Source organism: Salvelinus namaycush, chromosome 30, assembly GCF_016432855.1.
Source record: "Salvelinus namaycush isolate Seneca chromosome 30, SaNama_1.0, whole genome shotgun sequence".
Classification (NCBI taxonomy): Eukaryota; Metazoa; Chordata; class Actinopteri; order Salmoniformes; family Salmonidae; genus Salvelinus; species Salvelinus namaycush.
Window position 1 is genome coordinate 31,515,174 of NC_052336.1, and position 23,771 is coordinate 31,538,944.

General features: G+C 40.5%; 1 protein-coding gene across 1 annotated transcript in view; it reads right to left on the bottom strand.

The window, feature by feature from the left end:
- The window catches only part of LOC120025097 (vicilin-like seed storage protein At2g18540), a 49,882-nt gene extending 28,644 nt beyond the window's left edge, over window positions 1-21,238 (bottom strand). The window contains exon 1 of the mRNA XM_038969529.1: window positions 21,218-21,238. The gene's annotated coding sequence lies outside the window, so the exon portion shown is untranslated. The remainder of the gene's footprint in view (window positions 1-21,217) is intronic.
- Window positions 21,239-23,771: the final 2,533 nt, after the last annotated feature.

Here is a 23,771-nt window from a genome sequence, read left to right on the forward strand (position 1 = left end):
CTTTGGGTGTCACTCAAGTATGGAACTGTGAAATGGAGAGGTTGGGGCAAGACCTGAACAGGGATACAATTTGGGAAAATTGGCTAACCCAGCACACCTGCTTATACAACAAAGTTGTGCAACCCCATTTAGACATTTTAAGATGAAGCTGATTCCCACTCCAATCTCTCCATTTGGTGTCACTCGAGAATGGATGTGATGCAGTATGAATGCCATTGGCACATGTTTTGGGAATGTCCTGGTGTGTCCCAGTTCTGGTCACATGTTTCAGATTTTGTCATAAATATTATGGGTTTCCCTGTGAACAAGGACCTGCCTTGATTTTCGATGAATGATTACTTTACATCTGCACTGAACTGGTTCAGAAAATAATAATTGATGTACGGTTAACAGCAAAATATGTTATGAGTTCTGTTATACTCACAGACATCATTCAAACTGTTTTAGAAACTTCAGAGTGTTTTCTATCCAATACTACTAACAATATGCATATATTTGCATCTGGGCCTGAGTAGCAAGGAGTTTACTCTGGGCATGCTTTTCATCCGAACGTGAAAATTCTGCCCCCTAGCCCAAACAGGTTATAGGCCTACCCAGTATCGAATGCTTGGCTTGACAATCTCTGAATGTCATGAAACTTTTTGGTGTGTTGTAACAGATGTCTCTTACATTCTTCAAATGGCCTATGCACAGTTTGGATTGATTGATTTTATTTGTCAGTAAAAAAATACTATATATACAGAAGTATGTGGACAGCCTTTCAACTTAGTGGACGTGTTGTATAAAAGTGTATAAAATCGAGCACACAGCCATGCAATTTCCATAGACAAACATTGTCAGTGGAATGGCCGTACTGAAGAGCTCAATGACATTCAACGTGGCACCATCACAGGATGCCACCTTTCCAACAAATCAGTTCGGCAAATTTCTACCCTGCTAGAGCTACCTCGGTCAACTGTAAGTGCTGTTATTGTGAAGTGGAAACGCTTAGGAGCAACAACGACTCAGGCACGAAGTGGTAGGCCACACAAGCTCATAGAACGGGATAACCGAGGGCTGAAGCACGTAGCGTGTAAAAATTGTCTGTCCTCAGTTGCAACACTCACTGCCTAGTTCCAAACTGCCTCTGAAAGCAACGTCAGCACAAGAACAGTTTGTCAGGAAACTCATGAAATGGGTTTCCTTGGCCGATCCGCCATGCATAAGCCTAAGATCACCATGCGCAATGCCAAGCGTCGTCTGGAGGGGTGTAAACCTCGCCACCATTGGACTGGAGCAGTGGAAACGCATTCTTTGGAGTGATGAATCACGCTTCACCATCTGACGGACGAATCTGGGTTTGGCGGATGCCAGGAGAACGCTACCTGCCCGAATGCATAGTGCCAACTCTAAAGTTTGGTGGAAGAGGAATAATGATCGGGGGCTGTTTTTCATGGTTTGAGCTAGGCCCCTTAGTTCCAGTGAATGGGAATCTTAATGCTACAGCTTAAAATGACATTCTAGACTATTCTGTGCTTCTAACATCTTGGCAACAGTTTGGGGAATGCCCTTTCCCGTTTCAGCATGACAATGTATTTTTTTTCCTTCGATCAGTGTGGAAGAACTTGACTGGCCTGCACAGAGCCCTGACCTCAACCCCATCAAACACCTTTGGGATGAATTGGAACGCCGACTGCAAGCTAGGCCTAATGCCCAATATCAGTGCCCAACCTCAGTAATGCTCGTGGCTGAATGGAAGCAAGTCTCCACAGCAATGTTCCAACATCTAGTGGAAAGCCTTCCCCGAAGAGTGACGGCTGTTGTAGCATCAAAGCGGGGAACAACTCCATATTAATCCCCATGATTTTGAAATTAGATGTTCAACGAGCAGGTGTCCACATATGTTTGGTCAGTGTACATATACACTGAGTGTACAAAACATGCTATTTCCATGACATAGACTGACCAGGTGAATCAAGGTGAAAGCTATGATCCCTTATTGATGTCACTTGTTAAATCCACTTCAATCAGTGTAAATGAAGAGGAGGTGACAGGTTAAAGATGGATTTTTAAGCCTTGAGACAATTGAGACATGGATTGTGTATGTATGCCATTCAGAGGGTGATTGGGCAAGACCAAATATTTACAGTAAGTGCCTTTGACCTGTGTAGGTGCCAGGGCACACCAGTTTCAGTGTGTCAAGAAGTGCAACGCTGCTGGATTTTTCAAGCTCAACAGTTTCCCATATGTATCAAGAATGGTCCACCACCCGAAGGACATCCAGCCAACTTAACACAACTGTGGGAAGCATTGGAGTCAACATGGGCCAGCATCCCTGTGGAACACATTTGACACCTTGTAGAGTCCACGCCCCCCCGACTAATTGTGGCTGTTCTGAGGAAAAATATTAGGATGTTTGTGCACTAGAGTGTACACACAGTACAATGAGTTTTAAAAGTGCCCGGGATTGCACAGTTAATTCTGGTACTTATTTCCATTGTGGTACATTTTTTTTTTTTTTACATAAATAGACACAAAAAACGCTCAATTTCCATTCAATTTGCAACAGATTTTCATGCGAAAATTCTAAAATCTGCACATTTTCCCATCAGAAAATGTATTTCCATCAAATTGAATTGTTGCGGATAAAAGTCTGCGCTTATGTAAATAATTAGTGCACATAAAAACAACTTTGAGGTTAAATTCCCATGTATCGAATAAAAAATACAAGTTAAATGGGTTTCCATTGCATATGTGTGGTATGATTGTTAGTTAGCCTATTGCAGATCTGGGCAATTGATCCACCTACCGGGGCGGCAGGTAGCCTAATGGTTAGGTTAATGGGCCATTAATCGAAAGGTTGCTAGATTGAATCCCTGAGCTGACAAAGTAAAAATCTGTTGTTCTGCCCCTGAACAAGGCAGTTAACCCACCGTTCCTAGGCTGTCATTGTAAATAAGAATTTGTTCTTAACTGACTTGCCTAGTTAAAATTAAAAGAGCAAATGTAAACCAGGGGAAAAATGCACTACCCTTCCCTGTGCCCAATAATTTAAAAAAAACACACAACCCTCCCCAAAGCATCAAAAATAAGTTTGACAACCCTCCCCTATTTTGGACCACCCAAGTAAATTTCTGTCCCTTTCTCAAATGACATTTACTCAAGTAGATGCAAAAGTAGCCCACTTGAGAAAAGTACAAATTCCCCCCAGTGCCTACACCCTTGCACAGTCTTCACATTTTGCTGCCTTAAAATTTTATCTCAAAAGTGAATAAATTAGATTTTTTCTTATTGATCTACACAACCGACTTCACATTTTAAAAGTTGAAGAGAAGTTAACACAACAATTGAGCCTTTCCTTCTTAAAAGAAACTGTTTAGACAATTCAGAAGCGAGGTTGTTGATTCTGCTCTTCACAAGTCCTCAGTGTCAGTTCCCCAAAATAACACTAGTGCTTACACAGGGAAAAGTATGGGAGAGGGACCCAGTCCAGATGGAAGTGTCCACCCTCAGAATGCAGAACAGCACACACACACAAGCAGCCCTATTATCTTTTATTTTAACTTTTTACCATGACTTACACAAAGGGTTCCAGAAAGAGACTGTTTTCAACTAACTGTTAATCGATAAATTGTATCTATTTGTAAATTTTTATCATTTGTTTGCCTCACCAAAAAGAGATGGAATAACTGAGGCAGTACGGAAAGTAGATTTTGGACTAAGTCTTGATGGGGCTTAGTTCAATAGGCTCAAGGCTTAGTCCAATATCTACTTTCCATACTGAAATTTATATAATAAGCTTCTGTTCTAATATAAAACGGCTACAGACAAGGAATCAAAGCCACTAACCACTGAAGTCCCCTATATCAGTTGTCCCAAGTCATGCAGGTCATTACAGAATAGAAATGCTAGATGTAGGAGTGCAATTTAGTGAATTGAAAATCATGTAGTGTACAGATGACTCCTCATGAAGGTATTATCTCAAATCGTTAGTCATATTGCATAGGCCTTAATGTACTACATTGCTGCTAAATAAGAATAAATACTTGTTTTATATAGCTAATAGAAAGATAAATAAGTTATGCTAAACATTCTACAGAAAGTTAAGAAGATAAGTGGTGAAAATACATTTATTAGTATTAATACATTTATTAGTATTAATACCTCTGGCACGTTGAATGTCTTTGTCTTGGTCATCTTTATCCTCGGGCTCCCCATCATGAAGGTGGGCCCTCGATCCCAGTCTTTTAACCATCTTAAAGGGAATTGGAACATTTATCTTCCTTTTGACACCAGCTTTCTTGCTCTCACTGTTGTTGTTGTTTTCATCATCATCATCATCATCATCAATGATTTCAGAGTAATCCCCATCAGTATCAGGAAGTTGGGCCATTTCTTCAATGTCAGCCACTACATCAAGAACATCAAGCTTTTCAGCTCCACTGACATCAGTATATTCATCTTCAGCAACTGACTGTTTCAACTCCTCTTTTTCTTCCTCTTCCTCATCTTTTACATAATCTTCATGATCTTCATCACCAAGTTCAATACTGGCATTAGATTCCACTTCTCGAAACAACTGTTTTTGGATCAGCACATTTATTTTGGATGTGTATGTCTTGGCTCCAACTGAACTGTCTTCATTGTCAATGTCTTCTCCATCTCCAACATCTTGATCTTTGACGTCAAAGTCATGGGTATCACCCTCTTCATCTACCTCTAAGTGATGAACCTTCTCCTCTTTCTCCATCTTCTCTTCTTTCCCCTGCTCCTCGCGGCCATCAACATCGATTACTTCACCATCCATCGTTTGTTCATGGCCAAGTTCTTCAACGTCTCCATCTACATGTGTGACGTAATGGTAACAAATTAAGGTGTTTTTCAAATATTACATTATTTTCATTAGCAATTTAGGGGCGAGTGGTGGAAGTTGAGCCAATTCTTACATTAAGCATCACTCAGTCAAGAGAAATATAGTATTCTTTCTAACAAAGATATCTACAGTGCCTTCGGAAAGTATTTAGACGCCTTGACATTTTCCACATTTTGTTACGTTACAGCCTTATTCTAAAATGTATTAAATCGTTTTTTTACCTCATCAAACTACACACAATACCCCATAATGACAAAGGAAAAACAAGTTTTTTGAAAGTTTTGTTCATTTATGAAAATCTTTAAATGAAATATCACAATTACATAAGTATTGAGACCCTTTACTAAGTACTTTTTGAAGCACCTTTGGCAGTGATTACAGCATCGATTCTTCTTGGGTATGACACTACAAGCCTGGCACACCTGTATTTGGACAGTTTCTCCCATTCTTCTCTGCAGATCCTCTCAAGCTATGTCAGGTTACTGCACAGCTATTTTCAGGTCTCTCCAGAGATGTTCGATCGGGTTCAAGCCCGGGCTTTGGCTGGGCCACTCAAGGACATTCAGATACTTGGCCCATAGCCTCTACTTCATTGTCTTGGCTGTGTGCTTAGGGTTGTTGTCCTCTTAGGTGAACCTTCACTCCAGTCTGAGGAGTCTGAGTCTCACTCCAGTCTGAGAGCTCTGGAGCAGGTTTTCATCAAGGAACTCTCTGAACTTTGCTCCATTCATATTTGCCTGACTAGACTCCCAGTCCCTGCCGCTGAAAAACATCAGCACATTATGATGCTGGCACCACCCCTATGGTGAAGCACGGGGGTGGCGGCATCATGTTGTGGGGGTGCTTTGCTGCAGGAGGGACTGGTGCACTTCACAAAATAGATGGCATCATGAGACAGGAAAATTTTGTGGATATATGGAAGCAACATCTCAAGACATCAGTCAGGAAGTTAAAGCTTGGATGCAAATGGGTCTTTCAAATGGACAATGACACCAAGCATACTTCCAAAGTTGTGGCAAAATGGCTTAAGGACAACAGTCAAGGTATTGGAGTGGCCATCACAAAACCCTGACCTCAATGCTATAGACAACTTGTGGGCAGAACTGAAAAAGCGTGTGCAAGCAAGGAGGCCTACAAACCTGACTCTGTCAGGAGGAATGGGCAAAAATTCACCCAACTTATTGTGGGAAGCTTGTGGAAGGCTAATCAAAACGTTTGACTCAAGTTAAAAAATGTAAAGGCAATGCTACCAAATACTAATTGAGTGTAAACTTCTGACCCACTGGGAATGTGATGAAAGAAATAAAAGCTGAAATAAATCATTCTCTCACCTATTATTCTGACATATCACATTCTTAAAATAAAGTGGTGATCCTAACTGATCTAAAACAGAATTTTTACTGGGATTAAATGTCAGGAATTGTGAAAAACGGAGTTTAAATGTATTTGGGTAAGGTGTATGTAAACTTCCAACTTCAACAGTAGGTACGTGGTTGCAAAGGGCATCAGTGTCTTAACAGCCGATTTGCCAAGGCAGGATAGTTTGAGCACAGCCCTATCCAGAAATATAGCAGTGGCTTCTGATTAAATTCAATTTTCACAGAACCGCTTGTTGCAATTTTGTTGGGGCTCTCTTGTTCAGATATTGGTAATAAGACTGGAGGCAGGGCATGAAAGGGATAACAAATTCAGTTTGTGTTTTTCATTTTGGGAAAGTACCTGCTTAATTGTGCACCCAATTACATTTGACATTGTCAAATGCTTCGCTAAATTACATTTGACATTGTCAGTTAGCTTGACTTCATTTGCACAGAAAAATCATACAATGATGGAAAGACCTGTGTGTTGTCCTTGTTAACGCAGATAGAGAAGATCTCCAACTTCTTAATCATAGCCTCAATTTTGTCCCGCACACTGAATATAGTTGCGGAGAGTCCCTGTAATCCTAGATTCAGATCATTCAGGTGAGAAAAACATCACCCAGATAGGCCAGGTGTGAGAAACTCATCATCATGTAAGCGGTCAGACAAGTGAAAATGATGGTCAGTAAAGAAAACTTTAAGCTCGTCTCTATTAAAAACTTGTCAATACTTTGCCCCTTGATAACCAGCACACTTCTTTCTGTATGTTGTAAAAGCATTACATGGTTGCTGCCCTTATCATTGTATAAGGCAGAAAATATGCAAGCTTTGCTTTAACAAGTTAACCATTTTCACTAGTTTCCAAAATGTCTTTCAAGCTGTCAGGCATTCCATTGGCAGCAAGAGCCTCTTGGTGGATGCTGCAGTGTACCCAAGTGGTGTTTCGGAGCAACTGCTTGCATGCATATACCACTCCACTATGTCTCCCTGTCATGGCTTTTGCGCCATCAGTACAGATACTGACACATCTTGACCACCAAAGTCCATTTGATGTCACAAATCTGTCCAGTACTTTAAATGTTTGCAGAAGAGGATGTCTTCATATACCAGGAGCTGTGCCAGGCCCGCCACGTCTGACTCATCCAGCTGTAACGCATAGAATTCACTGGCTTGTATGCAAAGCAGTAATTGTTTAAAAACATCTCCTGTCATGTCACTGATGCGTCGTGAAACAGTGTTGTTTGATGAATGCATTGTCTGTATAGTTTTTTGGGGCCTTTTCCCCCAGCATTGTCCCAACCATATCCGCAGCAGCAGGAATAATTAAGTCCTCCACAATAGTATGGGGCTTGCCTGTCCTAGCCACTCGGTAGCTCACCATATAAGACACTTCTAGCCCCTTCTTATTAATGGTATCTGTTGCTTTTATACATGTCTTAGTACTTGAAGGAAAAGGCACTACTCCCAATATAAGTGAACACCAAATCAATGTAGTTCTCATAATATTTGTGCCTCTTCGATGGTCCAACGTCCCTGTCTGTTGTTTGGCGCTTTCCTGGGTAAGGGGGCAGTAGCTCTTTGGCTGCATCGGATTCACAACTGTCAGTGTCCATGCTAGCTGGGCTAGTAACAAATGTAGAATTACTGATGCTAGCATTGGATGTGCTCATGGAAGCAGAACAACGTGTGTAGTCGACAGGTGTAGTACTGCTGGTAGTAGCAGTACTACCAGTAGAGCTGGTATGTGTCTCTATGGATGAAGGCCTTACTTATTTTACCATTTATCCATTTTCGGGCAAATGGAATGAGCAGCAGCTACGTTTTGCAGAAATAGAGTAACGGTTAATGCGATTGGATGTTAATTATTTGACTAGGCTACCTGTATTTGACATTGTTGTTTTTTCGCTGAACACTAAATGGTTAAATTGTAATTTTGGCAGTGAAACTAGGCTATTCAGCTGAGAATTTTTCAGACTGAACAGTTTCCTGTGTGTTTCAAAAATAGTCCACCACCCAAAGGATATCCAGCCAACTTGACACAACTGTGGGAAGCTTTGGAGTCAACATGGGACAGCATCCCTGTGGAACGCTGTCGACACCTTGTAGAGTCCATGTCCTAATGAATTGAGGCAGTTCTGAGGGCAAAAATGGGGGCGGGGGTGCAACTCAATATTAGAAAGGTGTTCCTAATGTTTGGTATACTCAGTGTATTTCAGGATATTGTGTGTCCTTCGAAATTAGCAGTTTTGAAAACATAGCCCGTCCAAAAAAAGTGGCTTCTTGGCACAACTTACTCCGGCTATGGGAGAGGGTTAGTTGAGCCGCCTACAAATTTCTGGACTGAATAAAATATTACCACTACTTTTTAAAATTAGGTCTATCTTTATTTCCCGAACAGAATTCAACGCAATCACTTTTTTGATATATACACTACCGGTCAAAAGTTTCAGAACACCTACTCATTCAAGGGTTTTTCTTTTTTTGCATTCTATCAACCAGCTTCATGAGGTAGTCACCTGGAATGCATTTCAATTAACAGGTGTGCCTTTTTAAAAGTTAATTTGTGGAATGTCTTTCCTTCTTAATGCATTGAGCCAATCAGTCGTGTTGTGACAAGGTGGGGGTGGGGGGTATACAGAATGTAACCCTATTTGGTAAAAGACCAAGTCCATAATACGGCAAGAACAGCTCAAATAAGCAAAGAGAAACGACAATCCATCATTACTTTAAGATAAGAACTTTGTGCAGTCAAAAAAATCATCAAGCGCTATGATGAAACTGGTTCTCATGAGGACAGCCACAGGAATGGAAGACCCAGAGTTACCTCTGCTGCAGAGGATAAGTTCATTAGAGTTACCAGCTTCAGAAATTGCAGCCCAAATAAATGCTTCACAGAGTTCAAGTAACATACACATCTCAACATCAACTGTTCAGAGGAGACTGCATGAATCAGGCCTTCATGGTCGAATTGCTGCAAAGAACGGACTACTAAAGGACACCAATAAGAAAAAGAGACTTGCTTCGACCAATAAACACAAGCAATGGACATTAGACCGGTGGTAATTTTGGCCTTTGGTCTGGAGTCCAAATTGGAGAATTTTGGTTCCAACCGCCGTATCTTTGTGAGACACAGTGTGGGTGAACGGATGATCTCGGCATGTGTATTTCCCACCGTCAAGCATGGAGGAGGAGGTGTTAGGGTGTGGGGGTGCTTTGCTGGTGACACCGTCTGTGATTTATTTATAATTCAAGGCACACTTAACCAGAATGGCTACCACAGCAGTCTGCAGCGATACACCATCCCATCTGGTTTGCGCATAGTGGGACTATAATTTGTTTTTCAACAGGACAATGACCCAACACACCTCCAGGCTGTAAGGGCTATTTTACCAAGAATGAGAGTGATGGAGTGCTGCATCAGATGACCTGGCCTCCACAATCCCCCGACCTCAACCAAATTGAGATGGTTTGGAATGAGTCGAACCGCAGAGTGAAGAAAAAGCCGCCAACAAGTGCTCAGCATATGTGGGAACTCTTTCAAGACTGTTGGAAAAGCATTCCAAGTGAAGTTGGTTAGAAGAGAATGCCAAGAGTGCGCAAAATTTTCATCAAGGCAAAAGATGGCTATTTGAAGAATCTGAAATGTAAAATATATTTTGATTTGTTTAACACTTTTTGTTTATTACATGATTCCATATGCGTTATTTCATAGTTTTGATGTCTTCACTATTACTCTACAACATAGAAAATAGTAAAAAGTAAAGAATAACCCTTGAATGAGAAGGTGTTCTAAAACATTTGACCTGTTGTGCATATATATATATATATATATATATATATATATATATATATATATATAATTTTAAGCATATTTTAACACAAGCTTAACAACTAACAAACACTTTTGTACTTTTTTGAAAACATCTTCAACATTGGCCCTGGTGTTCCCTTATATTCCAGCAATAATACCTCATTTTTAATCAACTTGCCATTGGCTCAACTTACCCATAGGCAAACATTTTGACTATATTAGCCCACACTGGTACAAGGATGCACTTTCATGCTAAATTTAAGACCTCATATTGAAGAGTATAGAGACTCCAACTAATGTGTAGAACAATCTTAAAGTGCTCTACTTTGGTTTAGATGCAAGCATCATGACTAACACAATACACTGATTTGACTTGGTGAAAACCAATGTTTTGGACCTAACTTGCTTACCACTTCTTCCATGTGGTTTCTTCCTTCATAGACTCCCTAAATATTTGGACAAATGGTATATTGTGTGTATGGTTTCCTAGAAACAAGGGATGACTCAACTTCCCATTACACTCAATTTACCCCACTCTTTGATATGATCATATGTTTTATGATCATAAATTAAAATCAGATTTTGTACATTGGACATAATAATATTATAATTTAAATATTTCCAAATACCTTGTTGGTCTTTATCCATATCCTCAGGAAGTACCTCTCCAGCTCTTAGATGGGCCCTAGATCCCACTTTTCCAACCGTCTGTTTTTGGATCCGCACATTTATTTTGGTGGTGTATGTCTTGGCCCCCGCTGAACTGTCCTCATCGTCAATGTCTTCTCCATTTCCAACCTCTTGATCTTTGACATCAAGATCATCTGTATCATGATTGACCTTATCAGCTTCATATTCTTCTTGATCATCGTCACTAACAACTTGATCTTTAATTTCAAGGTCACTGTGATCATCATTGTTATTCTCATCATCAATGTCTTCCTCTTCCTCCTCCTCTCCATCATCTTCATGATGTTCATCACCAACTTCAATATTGGCCCTAGATTTCACTTTTCTAAGCATCGTTTTTTGGATATGCATATTTCTTTTGGTGGTGTATGTCATGGCCCCATCTGAACTGTTTTCATTGTAAATGCCTTCATCTTCAACACCTTGATCTTTGACGTCAACCTCATGGGTATCACCCTCCTCCTCCTCATCTAACTCTATTTGATGATCCTTCTCTTTCACCTCCTCTTCTTTCCCCCCCTCCGTGCTAACATCCATGATTTCTTCATCATCCAATGTTTGTTCATGGTCAAGCTCTTCAACATCACAATCTACATCAGTGATGTAATGGCAACAAATTAACGTATTTTCGCTGTCTTTAATTAACTTTTAATAGCAATTTACTTTGATATGATGACTATTCTATCAGAAATGAAAATCACATTTTGGACATCGTAGCTAATGATATGAAATGTTTCCAAATACCTTGTCGGTCTTCATCCATATCCTTAGGAAGTGCCTCTCCAGCTCTTAAGTGGGCCTTAGATCCCATGACTCTAAGCATCTGTTTTTGGATCCACACATTTTTAGGGGTGGTGTATTTCTTCACCCCCTCTGAACTGTCATCAGTACTGTCCTTGTCTCCTTGCTCTTCTTCAGCCTCTTTGACATCCTCATCCTTCTCCGCCACAACTGGAGTGGCGCTTATTTCAGGTGCAGGGTCACCGTCCTTTGTAGTGCCCATCAATTCTGCAACTGTGTCACCAAGCCACTTTGTCTTTTATTATTGACTTCACCATCTCCACATCTCATTAGCATTCGTCAGAGGTGAGTTGGTGCAGATGCAAACAACGCAAACATTAAGACATTGACAGAGTTATGGAAATGAAATGGCAACACATTCCAACATTCGTCATATTTATACAAGGTACACCACATGCTGCACTCTGATTGGCTGATTTCTTGTTTTATCCAGCCGGCAATTATATGCACTTGACACCTTTTTATCTAAAGGGTTGGGTTGACTGTCTATCATTTGTTGCTTAGAGGAAAACTGTTCCAGACATAAAATCTCACCCATTAAATAATCCCTATTGAAATACGATGCCAACCGTTTAACTTTTTCCTTGGTGGAATGTAGACTACATCTATTTACTTTAACCAGTAGTGAACACTTGAATTGCAACATTTAGTCAGTGGTCAGTCAATCAAACAGATAATGCAGAAACAATGCAAGAGGGGTACAAAACAACATGGAAGAAGAGAATGCATCTCCTAAACCAATAGATTTCCATTTCAGAGACACCTCATGCTTTACAAACTTCAGTATATCCAATAATTGATAGGGGAACAATATGAACACAAAAAAGGATGAATGAACACATGACAACAGAAACACAAACTGTTACAACGAAGGAACTGTCAGGGTGTGTATTTACAATTAGAATGAGGAAATAAAATGCAGTCAGTCACCAATTCCAAAACCACAAAGACATTTTAGTTCAGACATTTATTGAATTATTACGAAAGGCCTAATACGAAAGGCCTAATGAAATATTAACATTTTCCCATTAAACATAATTATTGTCCCATTAGTAGTCTACATACATTAACTTAAAGTATTCATACCTCGTGACTTATTCCACATTTTGTTGTGTTACAGCCTGAATTCAAAATAAAAATCTGTTTAGCACATTTATCGAAAATGAAAAACAGAAATAGCGCATTTACATAAGTATTCACACCCCCGAGTCAATACTTTGCAGAAGCACATTTGGCAGCGATTACAGCTTTGAATCATCTTGGGTATGTCTGTATCAGCTTTACACATCTGGAATTGGGGATTTTCTTAAGCTCTGTTAAGTTAGATGGGGAGTGGCGGTGAACAATATTCTTCAAGTCTTTCCACTGATTTTCAATGGGATTCAAGTCTGGGCTTTGGCTGTGCCACTCAAGAACTTTCACATTCTTGTTCTGAAGCCATTCCAGCATTGCTTAGGCTGTATGCTTGTGGTAATTGTCCTGTTGGAACGTAAATCTTCACCACAGTCTAAGGTTGTTTGCACTCTGATGTAGGTTCTCATCAAGAATTTGCTTGTGCTTGTATTTGGCTCCATTCTTTATGCCCTCTATAATTACCAGTTTCTCAGTCCCTGCTGCTGAAAAGCATCCCCATAGCATGCTGCTGCCATGACTATGCTTCACGGTAGGGATGGTGTTAGACAGGTGATGAGCTGTGCCTGGTTTTCTCAAGACATAGCACTTTGCGTTCAAGCCAAGGAGTTCAATTTTTGTCTCAGCAGACCACAGAAACTTTTGCCTTATGCTCTCTCAAGTATATTTTTGCAAACTCCAGCCGTGCTGTCATGTGCCTTTTTCTCAGATGTGGCTTCCGTCTGTCCACTCTCCTATAAAGCTCAGATTGGTGAAGTGCTGTAGAGACCGCTGTCCTTCGGGCAGGTTCTCCCATCTCAGTCTAGGAACTCTCTAGTTCTGTCAGAGTAGTCATTGGGTTCTTGGCCACCTGCCTGAACAAGGTACTTCTTGCCTGGTTTCTCAGTTTGGTCGGATGGCCAGCTCTAGGCAGAGCCTGGGTAGTTCCATATTTTTTCAATTTCCCAATGATGGAGACCACTGTGCTTTTGCAAACGTTCAACACTCTAGAAATGTTTTATACCCTTCCCCAGATATAATTATATCTCAGAGATCATCGGACAGTTCCTTGGGCTTGATGGTATAGTTTATGCTCTGACATGCACTGTCCTTGGGAAATTATATACACAGGTGTGTTTCTTTCGAAGGTTGCAAGATCGAATCCCCGAGCTGACAAGGTTAAAATCTGTAGTTCTGCCCCTGAACAAGCCACTGTTCCTAGGCCGTCATTGAAAATAAGAATTTGTTCTTAACTGACTTGCCTACTTAAATAAAGGTTAAAAAAAAGAATAATAAAAGTAATGTCCAAACAATTGAATTGGCCACAGGTGGACTCAAATCAAGTTGTAGTGACTACTAAAAAATTATCAAAATAAAATGGATGCACCTCAGCTCAATTTGGAGCAAAGGGGTGTGAATACTAATTTCAATTAGTTATTTCTGTATTTCATTTTCAATACATTTGCTACGAATCGTACTACACCGGCTCTGACACTGGACGGATGTGGCAGGGCTTGCAAACAATTACAGACTACAAATGGAAGCACAGCTGAGAGCTGCCCAGTGACACGAGCCGACCAGACGATCAAAACTACTTCTATGCTTGCTTCAAGGCAAATAACACTGAAACATGCATGAGAGCACCAGCTGTTCCAGAAGACTGTGTGATCACGCTCTCCGCAGCCGATGTGAGTAAGACCTTTCAACAGCTCACCGGTCACAAGGCTGCAGGGCCAGACGGATTATCAGGACGTGTACTGCGAACATGCGCTGAGCAACTGGCAAGTGTCTTCACTGACATTTACAACCTCTCCCTGTCCGAGTCTGTAATACCAACATGTTTTAAGGAGACCACCATAGTGCCTGTGCCCAAGAACACTAAGGTAACCTGCCTAAATGACTACCGACCCGTAGCACTCATGTCTGTAGCCATGAAGTGCTTTGAAAGGCTGGTCATGGCTCATATCAATACCATTCTCCCAGAAACCCTAGACCCACTCCAATTTGCATACCGCCCCAACAGATCCCCACATGATTCAATCTCTATTGCACTCCACACTGCCCTTTCCCACCTGGACAAAAGGAACACCTATGTGAGAATGCTATTCATTGCCTACAGCTCAGCGGTCAACACCATAGTGCCCTCAAAGCTCATCAATAAGCTAAGGACCCTGGGACTAAACCCCCCCCTCTGCAACTGGATCCTGGACTTCCTGGCGGCTACCACCAGGTGGTAAGGGTAAGTAACAACACATCCGCTACACTGATCCTCAACACAGGGGCCCCTCAGTGGTGCGTGCTCAGTCCCCTCTACTCCCTGTTTACTCATGTAACGGCAGCCTTCCTCCTCTTCACGAGAAGAGAAGGTGTAGCAAGGATTGGACCAACACGCAGCGTAGCCAGTGCTCAACGTGTTTAATTACGAAACTGTGAACACTTACAAATAACAAAATAATAAATGTGGCAAACCGATAGAGTCCTAGCTGGTGCAGAGAAACACAAAGACAGGAAACAACCACCCAACAATCCCCAACACAAAAAAAGCCACCTAAATATGATTCCCAATCAGAGACAACACAAAACACCTGCCTCTGATTGGGAACCATATTAGGCCAAACATAGAAACAGACAAACTAGACACACAACATAGAATGCCCACCCAGCTCACGTCCTGACCAACACTAAAACAAGCAAAACACACAAGAACTATGGTCAGAACGTGACAACTCATGACTGCACGGCCAGGCACGACTCCAACACCTTAATTAAGTTTGCCGATGACAAAAGTTTGCCTGATCACTGACAATGATGAGACAGCCTATAGGGAGGAGGTCAGAGACCTGGCCATGTGGTGCCAGGACAACAACCTCTCTCTCTCAATGTGATCAAGACAAAGGAGATGATTGTGGACTACAGGAAAAAGAGGACTGAGCACGCCCCCATTCTCATCGACTGTGCTGCAGTGGAGCAGGTTGAGAGCTTCAAGTTCCTTGGTGTCCACATCACCAACAAACTAACATGGTCCAAGCACACCAAGACAGTCGTGAATTGGGCACGACAAAACCTATTCCCCCTCAGGAGACTGAAAAGATTTGGCATGAGTCCGCAGATCCTCAAAAGGTTCTACAGCTGCACCATCGAGAGCATCCTGACTGGTTTCATCACTGCCTGGTATGGCAACTGCTCAGCCTCCGACCACAAGGCACTACAGATGGTAGTGCGAATGGGCCAGTACATCAATGGGGCCAAGCTTCCTGCCATCCAGGACCTGTATATCAGGCAGTGTCAGAGGAAGGCCCTAGAAATTGTCAAATCCATCTAGGAAGGCCCTAGAAATTGTCATTGACATCCAGCCACGCTAGTCATAGACTATTCTCTCTGCTACCGCACGACAAGCAGTACTGGAGTGCCAAGTCTAGGTCCAAGAGGCTTCTAAACAGCTTCTACCCCCAAGCCATAATGCTCCTGAACTTCTAATCAAATGGCTACCCAGACTATTTGCATTGCCGCCCCCCACCCCTCTTTTACACTGCTGCTACTCTCTGTTGTTATTATCTATGCATAGTCACTTTAATAACTCTACCTACATGTACATACTACCTCAACTAACTGGTGCCCCCACACATTGACTCTGTACCGGTAACCCCCTGTATATAGTCTTGTTATTGTTATTTTACTGCTGCTCTTTAATTACTTGTTACTTTTATTTCTTATTCTTATCCGTATTTCTCTCAAACTGTATTGTTGGTTAGGGGCCCGTAAGTAAGCATTTCACTGTAAGGCCTACACCTATTGTATTCGGTGCATGTGATTAATACAATTTGATTTTATATGATTTTTTTAAATGACTAAAGACATGTTTTCACTTTGTCATTATGGGGTATTGTGTGTAGATGCAACTGTTCGGGATCTGACCGTAAGGCGCTACAGAGGGTAGTGCGTATGGCCCAGTAGATCACTGGGACCAAGCTTCCTGCCATCCAGGACCTATTAACTAGGTTGTGTCAGACGCCCAAAAAACTGTCAAAGACTCCAGTCACCCAAGTCATAGACTGTTCTCTCTGCTACTGCACGGCAAGCAGTACCAGAGCACCAAGTCTAGGACCAAAAGGACCCTTAACAGCTTCTACCACCAAGCCATAAGACTGCTGAACAATTAATAAAATGGCCACCATTTTTTACATTGACCCCCCCCGGTACTGGTATCCCCTGTATATAGCCTCGTTATTGTTATGTATTTTTCTTGTGTTACTTTTTTAAAAAACTTTAGTTTATTTAGTAAATATTTCCTTAACTCTGTTTCTTGAACTGCATTGTTGGTTAAGGGCTTGTAAGTAAGCATTTCACAGTAAGGTCTACTACACCTGTTGTGTTCGGCGCATGTGACAAATACAATTTGATTTGATTTGAGATGGGTGAGAAGAAAACACATTTTGAATTCAGGCTGTAACAAAACAAAATGGGGAGTAAGTCAAGGGGTGTGCAAACTTTCTGAAGGCACTGTGCAAAATTAGATTATGAAATAGTGAAAAAAAGGGTTCACGCCGCAACCTACTTCCCTTAAAACTTCTTGCCACTAGGGGGGTGCCATTTCGACATAGTACAAATTCGTTTCCAAATTAAACTGCCTCGTACTCAATTCTTGCTCGTACAATATGCATATTATTATTACTATTGGATAGAAAACACTCTAGTTTCTAAAACCGTTTGAATTATATCTGTGGGTGTGTCACGTTCCTGACCTGTTTTCTGTTAGTTTTTGTATGTGTTAGTTGGTCAGGACGTGAGTTTGGGTGGGCAGTCTATGTTTTCTGTTTCTATGTTGGTTAATGGGTACCTAATATGGTTCTCAATTAGAGGCAGGTGGTTTTCATCTCCTCTGATTGAGAATCATATTAAGGTAGGTGGTGTCACTGTTTGTTTGTGGGTGGTTGTTTCCTGTGTCAGTGTTTGTTGCACCATATGGGACTGTTTCGTTCGTTCATCGTTTTATGTAGTCATTTTTCCTGTTGTGCGTTCTTCGTGTTTTATGTAAGTTCGTATGTTCAGGTTTGTCTACATTCGTTTTGTTATTTTGTAAGTATTCAAGTGAAGTTCGTGTTTTTCGTCTACACTTAAATAAATTCATTATGTCTAAATACGAAGCTGCATTTTGGTTCAATCCCTGCTCCTCCTCTTCGGATGAAGAGGAGGAGGAACGCCGTTACAGGGTGAAACAGAACTCGACTTACAGCAATTTTCCTATGTGTATGTCATAATGCAGAATTTTGCTGGCTGTTCTGAGACCTGTGTATTAATTTGCCTGTCCTCTATTGGTTGAGATGCACTGCATACGCCTTCCCCTGGTTGTTAGCGAATAGGGAGACTTGAAATGGAGTTTCTACGTAGTTCCCAAAGTTTATAAATTGCTTGGGAAATAGGTGGCTCTTTCTTTTCACCTTCGCTCGGACGCACTAAGGACCTTGGGACGTTCTTTTGGAAACATCGGTTATAGGTCTTTGACATTTCCGGCTGTGTTTTTATTCGATATAGGCTTTAAAGACATCATAATCTTGTTATTTTGAACCGAATTATATCAGTTTATGTCAGTATATTGCGATTTTCGGGTATTTATTTCCTTGGCGCTGTAGGGATTTGGGTATCTCTCTCTTTCGTGCTAATGTTTACTGCTAATTGCAACTCTGAAGACGACGTTCTCCAACCTAGCAACGATTCTTTTGGACAAAGGACACCCATCCCAAGATTCTGATGAGAGGTCATCGAAAAGTAAGAACTATTTATGCTGATAATTCATTGTTCTGTTGAAAAAAGTAAAATGCATGAGACGCCATTTCTGGCAGTGTAGCCTTGCGTTATCGCAGCCTGTATTGCGCAGTAAGGTTAATTTTAAAAATGTAATTCAGCGATTGCATTAAGAACTAATTTGTCTTTCAATTGCTGTCCAACCTGTATTTTTTTAGTCAAGTTTATGAATAGTTTTCGATAAAAATAGGTGCCGTTCCAAGATGGCGCCGGACAGATTGCTTGGTATTTTGGACACTATTCTCAATGTATAAGCACGATTTGTGCCGCTAAATATGCACATTTTCGAACAAACTCTATATGAATTGTGTAATATGATGTTACAGGACTGTCATCTGAAGAATTCTGAGAAGGTTAGTGAAAAAATTAATATATTTTGGTGGTTTATACGTTATAGCTATTTTTGCCTTGAATCAATGCTGGTGTGATGTTCGCTATTGTGCTAAGCTAATATAACGCTATATTGTGTTTTCGCTGTAAAACACTTAGAAAATCTGAAATATTGTCTTGATTCACAAGATCTGTGTCTTTCATCTGCTGCACGCTGTGTATTTTTAAGAAATGTTTTATGATGAGTAATTAGCTAATACACGATGGTCTCTGTAGTTATTCTAGTCGTTTTAGTGAGAGTTGTGATGGGGGCTGCAATGGTAAACTATGATTTATACCTGAAATATGCACATTTTTCTAACAAAACCTATGCTATACAATAAATATGTTATCAGACTGTCATCTGATGAGGTTGTTTCTTGGTTAGTGGCTATTTATATCTTTATTTGGTCGAATTTGTGATAGCTGCTGATGGAGTAAAAAAAAATGGTGGAGTATGGAACTGGTGTCTTTTGCTAACGTGGTTAGCTAATAGATTTACATATTGTGTCTTCCCTGTAAAACATTTTAAAAATCAGAAATGATGGCTTTATTCACAAGATGTGTATCTTTCATTTGGTGTCTTGGACTTGTGATTTCATGAACATTTTATTATATGATATCCCTGTGGCTTTAGGCTAGGCTATGCTAGTCAGCTTTTGTGATGGGGGGGATCCCGGATCCGGGTTTGGTAGGCGTTAGAGGTTAAATAATAGTTAACGCCGAAGTGTTTCACAGCAAGCTCCATTGTCAGAGCATTATTACAACTCAGTAACCACATTTCCATCCAAGTCATACTGACAAAAAAAAAGTCAGCACGACAGCTATGATGGAAACAGGACAATTTTAGGTGTCTATAAAATTAATTATGCGAGAAATGGCGAAGGAAACTATGGTGGCAAAATTGCAAATTATGTTATAATACTTTTATTGCATCAAATGGTTGTTTTATTCGACATAATAGAGTATTCTTATAGCTATTGTGTGGATGGGCCTCTGGGAGATAATGCTGACAGAGGAGATTTACGATATCTTTGGGTGATAAAAACTAAAGAGCATACCAGAGCATGAGCTAATGTTTCTGTTCTGTATGGTACCAGAGAGAGACGGTTCCAGTTTGGAGTCGGAGGGCCAGACACTGATCTGTACAATGAAAACTTTCATACAAATATTAACCCCGTGACCCATTCTATACATCTGTTGTTCGTCATGTAGGTTGAAAGGGGTGGGTGTATCTTGGCTATAAAAGATCTCGGTAGCCTTTTGTGTCGCCGCTCGCAACGGATCATCAGAGACGGTAGCGATTCGTCGACAAGCCATCGCTATTGCAAAGCTCTCACCGTTAAAGATTTAGTTTAAGTATAACTCTGACTCGTGTGATAACTTTGTCTCTCCTCTTTTGATAGTAAAGAAATGAACCACCACAAAATGCCTTTATGCGCAAATATTGATATGATAACCATCGTATTAGAGTAACGTTGGAGTAACGCGATGATATGGTGTGTGGTCCTCCTCCCATTACGCATCGGGAAACCATACAGTTTATTAGGCTACAGATGAAACTAGTTATGATGAACTTCACAGGGTTGTAAATGTGCACTGTGATGTTGATGCGACTTCCAATAAATATCCAGGGTCTTATTCTGGTGACATGATGATCGATGCTTGACTGCTGTTTGACAAATACTAATATTCTCGCTCTTATCCATAGTAATCTCATCATGCAGACTATACCTGCACAGCCTACTGTTGGCTAGAGTGCATGTGCCAAGACAAGAGTAGGAACATTTGCTATTCAACGCAGACATTTTTGTGAAGAAACCATCGTTGTAGTTGAAAATGCAATGAAAACATGTTCAACTTTAGATTTTTAATTTTGTGTGCACTACATCACTCACTGATTTTTTCCCTATGCGGATTCTCGTGTATTGACATGAAAATCTGTCGCCAATTGGGTGGAAACCAAGCTAGTGTCAGAATGTTACAAATACACATCCATTTTGCAAGGCAACAATGATTAGTACAGGCAGCCACACCTTTGCACACTGAATGAGATTGGCTGATTTTTAACACGGGAGACCGAGATTTTCAAATTGTCTCAACTATTGGCATGGATGGAACAAACCAAAAATATTCTGTAGATCATTTTGTAATGAGGAAAATCTTGTAACTGATCACATTCAAAAATATTATGTGATAACCTCAGTCGCCCCTTATAACATATAATAAAACTAGATTTACACAACCCAACAAACGAAACAAAAAACATTTCAAGTCATCAAACAACATCACACCACATGAAAGCAGAATTCCACAGCCGGATCAAATAAGTTGACAATTGATGACACTCTACATTTGTTACTGTATTAACATCATCCTTTGGTAGTGGTGACAATTGGTGTACGAACGATTGTTACGTACCTTTTTCCAGGGGTGGCAAAAACTCTCCTAGGATTGGAAGAAGGAAAAACATTGATTTGATTGAAAATCTATTGATGAAATGAAAGGGAAGGGATTTCATCAAACAACCTAATAGTAAATCGACAGCATCGTGAGCGTTTGCTTAAAAATCAACCTCAACGAATTCTAAGAGAGTTTGGTAATTATTAACGAACTGAGAAATGAACAAAAACCTACCTTTCTTCCTTATCACATGCATCACAGATGCTGGTATAGTACTAGGTTCATCTACACCCAAAAGAAAACAGACATGTGGGAGTCAATATCTTGAAACATACTGTACATGTACGTGTTATTCCTCATTTCATATGTGAAAATCATGTGCTTATGTCAAGAGATTTGCATACATTTGAGTTACTTGAGCAGATAACAAGTAAAGGCCCAGTGTACAAAACATTAGGAACACCTTTTGCCATCAGAACAGCCTAAATTCGCCAGTGCATGGACTCTACAAGGTGTCGAAAGATTTCCACAGGGATGCCGGCCCATGTTGACTCCAATGCTTCCCACAGTTGTGCCAAGTTGGCTGGATGTCCTTTGGGTGGTGGACCATTCTTGACACACACGGGGAACTGTTGAGTGTGAAAACCCAGCAGCGTTGCAGTTCTTGACACACTCAAACCAGTGCGCATGGCACATACTACCATATCCCGTTCAAAGGCACTTCAATCTTTTGTCTTGCCCATTCACCCTCTGAATGGCACACATACACAATCCATGTCTCAATTGTCTCAAGGATTAAAAATCCTTCTTTAAATTGTCTCCTCCCCTTCATCAACACTGATTGAAGTGGATTTAACAGGTGACATCAGTAAAGGATCATAGCTTCATCTGAATTCACCTGATCAGTCTATGTCATGGAAAGGGTTCCTAATTTTTCGTACACTCAGTGTATAGCCAGAACAGTATCATGAATGAGATTGTACGTTATTGATGTCAGGTCCAAAATGATTGGCACCCTTGATAAATAATACAAATACTGAGCAATCTTTATCAATGGTGCCAATAATGTTGGACCTGACTGTATGTCATGTCACATTATCTATGTCCTATTACTGTTCTTATGTCATAGAATGCATATGATGGTCACACATAACCAAGTATACCTTTATCATCCATAAACATGTTGGACAGATAATCCATGAACATGTTTTTCCCATCTGCAATCTCAAGCACTGCATCTGAGACCACTTTCATAGGGTCAAAGTTCATCTCAGGAATGACCCCTAAAGATACAAAAAGACCATTAGCTGGTGCTGCTCCATTAGGATATGAAAAGAAGAATTGGAATGAAAGAACTGGATTTTTGAAAGATAGATTTTTTCTTCTTCGTTCTAATATTAAGTTCAGTGGTGGTCTTGTGTTCCCAGACACACCATGAACCTAGAATGGCTTGACATACAGTAACACAGCCTCATAGCAATTGAGTAAGCGAATTCATACATTATTATTACTGTTCCCTGAAAATACCCACTAATACAGGGGTGTCAAACTCATTCCACGGAGGGCCGAGTGTCTGCAGGGTTTTGGTTTTTCCTTTCAATTAAGACCTAGACAACCAGGTGAGGGGAGTTCCTTACTAATGAGTGACCTTAATTCAACAATGAAGTACAAGGGTGGAGCGAAAACCCGCAGACATTTCCCTGGAATGAGTTTGACATGTGCTCTAATGCAAGCTACTTGCTAAGCTTGTTGCTATTTATAAGTACCTTGATCGCCTATTAGCAAGTTGGAGACATAGTCCACAAGCATGTTCTTCTGCTCAACGACAATCCCAAACATTCTTCTGAGAACCAGCATGGGATCGACGTTCACTTCTTGAGGGATACCTGTTCATAGGAGAGGTGAACTGAAAATTCTGAAAATCCATGCATTGATTTGAACTATTTTGCAGTAAATTGCTCTACAGAAGTGTATACCTGGCAGCAGGTCCCTTATGTAGGTTCCAGTAGAACTTGTACAGTCAGTGATAACATGCACTACGTCTCCTGCATTGATGCTCACTGCATGGAGAAGGGCTGAGCATAGAAGAAAATATGGAGAGGTCATCACATGTATTAAGAACATTTACTTTTTATCCATACCAACAAAGAAATAACAGAATATTTATAGAAAATAATGGTGTGTAATAAAAGTGTGGACATACCCTGCAGGATATCCAATATGGCATCCAATAGAACACAGAGTGTGCCTTGTATGTAACCCACGACTTCACATATAGAGTTATTGGTGACATTGAACACACGTCTGCCAATAATCACCGGGTCAACGTAGCTCAGGTAAAAGTTTCCTGAGAAAATAAACATTTTCAAACATGTCATATTCATTTACTAGTCCAATGTAGTAACATCTAAATAGTTGCAGAAGTTAGGTGTATTTTGGTGTTTTAAATTAATACAGATTACTAATATTGCACAGCACTTGACATAGACGTAGAATGTGTAGATTATGTGTCGTAGGTGGATTTATAAAAAATAAATTCTACCATTTTTATTCTATTTATGATCAGGTTGTG